A 6,000-nucleotide genomic window follows, 5' to 3' on the forward strand; every position below is an offset into this window, starting at 1 on the left:
AATTGGTGAATTTGAATGTGCATAAGCCACCTCCATGAATCAATGGTTCAAAAGACTATCTTCCCTTAGGAGTTGGTATTTACATATTTTTTTCCCCTTCGTGTAGTTGCTCTGACTCCCCTACATAATTAACATTTACACTTGCTTAACACGTGCATGACAATATCCAACGCCACACGGAAAGGACAGAAATGGTTTGTCTATGTGCTTGTGACAAAAGGTCACAGCTTGATTTTGTTGTGGCAAACGCCATGGCGAGGTGTCTTTAAATGACGTTTCTGTGTATGGCAAGGTCAGGCAAAGGTTGTGTCTACATTTTAAAGACCCGGGGAGACTTCTTTAAGGAGAAACAGGATACTGACCTTTGGTGTCAAACAAACAGCAAGCTGCAGCTATTTTCCCTGAACCTCTTCTGAACACACAGAACAGACAAACATTCTCTATTTTCCAAACACATATCTGTGTTAGCTTGAATTTAAAAGTAAAACTAAGCATTCTAATCAAATACTATCAGCATAACAGAAATCCTAACATATTTTATACTACATGGAAACGAATGAAGGTTGTTGACAGGCTCCAGAACTCTATCACTATTGTACTTAATATACCATAGGTACCCAACATGACAAAAACGTCAACATTTGACGGCTTGTGAAATATGTGTGAATGCTCTGAGAGATTAACAATACTACTGTTTCTCAATGTTCTATTCCTTTAATTGTGTTTGGTTCCTTTAGATTATTTCACTCACTATATATTTAAGGTACATTATCAATCCATCAAATAATCTTAGGAAGTCCAAATGCATTAAATAGATGATCTTTCGCAAGTCATCCATTATTTGACTGATACAATTGTTTGGCAAGGAGTTGTTTTGTCCTTGTTTATTTCTTTTTTGTCTGTTCCTGGAAACATGACTCATATAGCCCAGCAACTGGAGTCAAGTCTTACTGATGTGTTATTGAGCAGATGTGCTTGGATACATCCAACAGCTTAAGGCTTTGTTATTCATCACTGGTATAAGCTAAGAGTTACTGTTCATCACATAGTGTATATTCAAGCTTTTGGGGGTAATGTTGCATAACTTGCTTTTAGTCCTCCAAGACAATCGAATTTTGAAATTGTGAGTGACTGAAAATAAATTCAAATAACTAAAATAATTTTGATCTTAACTGACTGCAGAAGAACATACTTGCTTCTATCTTCTTCACAATCAAAATAATCTCAAAGAGTGCTGCACAATGTCTTTATGGATGCTACGATTCTGGGGAATACGAAACTCCAATGTCATGCTGTCATGCCTAGTTTTGGAAGACTACATTATTTATTACTCACAAAAGCAAAATTAACTAATGTCAGACGTACTGCTTTTACTTTCTATCTTAGTATATCAACCGATCAACCGTTATATTAAAAAAAAAAAAAAAGTACAGATTCCTAAAGTACAACAAAACAGCATCAGTCATATCTGAATATAGAAAATACATAACTGTAATAGACTGGTACATGTAGTCAGTTCTAATAATATACTTCTATTAATAAAAAAATATATATAATCATAGAGATGTAATGTTGTAATGTACATATTCTAATCTAACTAAATCGAAAAGCTTTGTGGAACATGCCTGAACCTATCTGTACCAGTATCAGCTTGAGACATGAGACATTGGGCTAAGACATGTAGAAATATTATTCCATCCATCCATCCATCCATCCATTTTCAAAATCGCTTATCCTGGTGAGGGTTGCGGGGAAGCCAGAGCTGTAGAAATATTATAACTTAGCAAACTTATTTTAATGAACAAAACTAAATCAATATTTAATCCACAATTAAATACATATAATAAATCGATTCATTATCTATGTATCTTTAGCATCATCTATAAAAACAACCAGAGTTACCTGCATTTGAAGATAGTCCAATTAGACCGACGGACACACAAACAACGTTAAGAGTTCATCATAAGCTATAATGCTACTAAAAGTAAGCCCTGGCAGAGGAGTTGTACAGTTACATAAATTGTATGAAATCCACAAGTCCATTACAGTGCATTGAAGTCAGACAGAGTTGCAGTTTCAACAGACATCCTTTATCAAACAGACATGACTTAGATATAGCCTTTACAAGTGAAGTGTACTGAATTTGACAAAAAACTTCTTAGAGTGTAATTTTAAGCCTTTTCATGTAATCTGCATTGTCAGACACTAACATAGTGATGCCACTAAAATCCATCTTGAATGCATTTAAGCAGGTTAAAATGCCTTGCTCATGTGATTTTGCTGAAAGAATGGCCTTTATCAGTCCTGCAGGTGTTATGTTTTTTTCCCTCTCACTCTCCTTGTCCGTGATTTTGATTTAATGTGCTTAAGCTGGAGTATTTTCCATTTTCTTTCTTTTTATCATAACTCACTGGCTGATGCCAGATTAGTGTATTATACTTTACATCAGTTCAGTTGATGTGGGATAACATAAAAAGCTAAGGATGAAATGATTGGGTTGGTAAAAAATACACTGTTACATTTCCTTTACATATTTAAAAATTGATTTTATTATTTTTATTATTATTATTATTTTACATTGAAAGGTTGATGGCTGTATCACTCTTCTTTTTAATGCTCTGCAAAATAACAAGAACAAATGCTTTGGTCTGTGATTATTGTCCACATCCTTAAATTGATGACACAGCAATAATGACCTGAGATGTTACAGGAAAGCAAAAAGCCAAAGTGCTTGTTAGATGAACAACTGTACTGAAAGCACTGTGTAAAAAAGCAGTTAAATAAATGTAGGTTACACAGTAAGGCTTATATATATATATATATATATATATATATATATATATATATATATATATATATATATATATATATATATATAAGCCTTACTGTGTAACCTACATTTATTTAAATGCTATTTTACACAGTGCGTTCAGTACAGTTGTTCATATATATATATATATATATATATATATATATATATATATATATATATAAACTGCTACTTTCTCTGGATTGCTGCTGGACTGAAATACTGCTTGGTCATGTAATTGTAATAGACATTCACCAATTTTCTTCCAAAGGCAATAACTTACTCAAGAAAATGGAAATCACAATAGTAAACATTTCATTAGTAGGAGAAAAAGGATTAAACAAAAAAAATAATAATGCTGAAATTTGTCTCCTATATAGAAAATAGTGGAAAGGATAACAAATGTATAATCAACTATTGGAACTAATAGTAGTAGTAATAGTAGTAGTAGTAGCAGTAGCAACAGTATCAACATGGATCAAATATGGAACATAATATGTTTCAAAATAGATGTAATTGAAAAGCAGCATGTTCATGACGTGTGATATCTGACTGAACGATTTTATAATTAGGGTAGAGAATCTGACCATTTTGAAATGAACAAAACAGATATCAATACCTAACACTGAGGTGTATTATGCATATGTCTAATTAATAGACAACTGGCATTTTGTACATTTGTGAGGTTTTCCCTGAAAAAATAAAAAATACATCCACACGAATTATGTCTGTATCATTATAAAACTATAACATCAGATGCTGTAGATTTCAGCTGAATGCAATAGAAGAGTCTGTCAAATGAAATTCTGTTTTGTACTTCTTTTCCGTTGAACATGTTAAACAGGGTGGCCCACTGGGATTCTGCATCTTGTTTACAGGGCACTTTGTCGACTGCAGAAACAGAGTTACAATGAAATAAACAGATAACATGACAGCCATACAGTCCCACAACAATAACTTAAAAGGTTGAAACAAGCGCACTGAGCCTTTAAAAGGTCTTTTAAAGCAAACAACATTTCTTACTTTACGAGGATTGTTACAAGAATGCAATGTTGAGAAAGCCAAAGACATTTAATGTATTTTTATTTCTGCGTGCGATTGCAAGGGCCCCTTGAAATATTGTAATCTCTGCAAATAATTTTCACATTTAAACCTTTAGAATACTACAGTGTTGATTCAGTGAAGATCCCTTTGTGTATTCATTTGCGTTTGTTTTCACATTTTAAAATAATCATTCCGTATGGTAATGAAGAACAGACAAAAAAAACCCAGTTCAAACAACATAAAAAATAAATATATAAATATTTTTTCACTAATTTGAATATTATCAAAGAACATAACCTACTTTAAACAATCTAATTATAAACCACAAACAGGAAGTGACTTTATATTGTTCAGTTGTCAAGTTGCCTGTTTCCATCAAAGAGTGATACGATTAATCTAGTGGCTACAAAAAAAAAATGCCATTATTAAGACTTCACAAGTATTTGACAATTTAAAAAATACATTAATAAATTGGCAGATACTTTAACAAGGAATCATACTGTAATGGCATTATTCAAAATATGTAATGACTAACATAATAATATTAAGATGATGTTGAAGAATAAAACTTAAACTAAAAGACACAAAGGTGCAAAAGGAAAATTATAGGAATGCATTCAAAGTCCTGGTCATTCTTTTCTTTATGGATTATTACAGAACACTGTACTGTCTTTATTAAAGTTAAATTGACAGGAACCAAGCTTGAAATGTGTTCATTCTGAAGGCAAATATAGTATGGCTTTGTTGAAGACCTTTTTCTGGCAAGTGAGTTTGGGATTATTTCATCTCACTGATGGCGTGGTCCATGCACAGGTGGCCTTTCTATGAACTCATTGAAGAAGAAAAAAATATGTCATTGTCATTGAATAGAAACCTTTAGACAGAGTTATCTTGACAGAGAGGGACAAGTCCATCATATAGCCTCTGGCAAAATCCCCCCAAAAGGAAGAGGGTTGGTTATTTGACTTCAGAGCAAACACGCTGTGCATTTTTTTTAATGCAAACACCTACAGTTCAGTTCCCCGTCAATGTCAGTCCATTCCACATCATCAAGCAAAAATACATCTTAATCCATTATTGAAAAGGAATTCCACTGACACTGAGCTTCACATATGGATAATGGCTATTAAATATGCAAACATATTCTCTTCAGACATATATGAAATTCATATTTTTTGGCATGAATGGGAAACATAAGATTATTTCCTATATTTCTATATATCGGTATGTATTTAAGCACATACAGCAGACTTGTCTGAAACATAAATGTTTGTATTACGGAAGTTTACTGTATTGGTATGCTACAGACATATTTGTATAGAAATCCTTCTGAACCCATCACCTCCTGATCAAGAACGAAGCCTAAAAAAAATAAAAAAAGTAAAAGCTAATCCCTGTGGATTTGAATTAGTTTACTCTACTTTTCTCAGATCATTATTGTCTCCTATCTATAATGCATCCTTAGTTATGTATGTTGTGTACCCCATTTACATATTCATAAATGGATTCTCAGTCTAGGGCCAGCCAAGGGCTTTTGGGTCTGCCAAGGCCACTTCGTGATCTGCAGCCAAACCCCCTTGGCTCATACTAAAGGACATACCATCATTTTCATCATTAGTCCTGCTACCTTCAGGGATTTCCTTAGCAGCAGAATGACCCCCCACCCACCCACACTCACACTCACCCACACTCACGCACACACACAATCCCGCTATGATTTATTAAGACCCAGTACATCACCTCATCACCAGAAGACGTCTCTATCCCAAGCTGACAAGTCAGAGCTGGGATTTAAAGCCATGACCGTGTCGAGGCGCACTTTCTCCCCACAGAAGCACTCTAGTGGATTTCAGTGCTGCTCTGGGTTTGCCCGTCACATCTGCCGGCCTCTCTACAGGCTGCCAAATCTACCCTGATCCCTTCTGTGAGCTGAGCAGCATTGACAAGGAGCCAAATTTCCATTTCTCCTTATCCCTAAATCCAAAGGACAATGGCAAAGGAAAATAAATCAATCAAGACCATGGTGCACACTCCACTATTAAAACCCATCCAATACACACATCCACACACACCACTCGTGAATATTGAATTGTGGTTGTTGGAGGCTGTGATGCATATGAACAGAGGTCCCCAAAGTACAAGGTTAA

This window comes from Amia ocellicauda, chromosome 9, assembly GCF_036373705.1.
Source record: "Amia ocellicauda isolate fAmiCal2 chromosome 9, fAmiCal2.hap1, whole genome shotgun sequence".
Classification (NCBI taxonomy): Eukaryota; Metazoa; Chordata; class Actinopteri; order Amiiformes; family Amiidae; genus Amia; species Amia ocellicauda.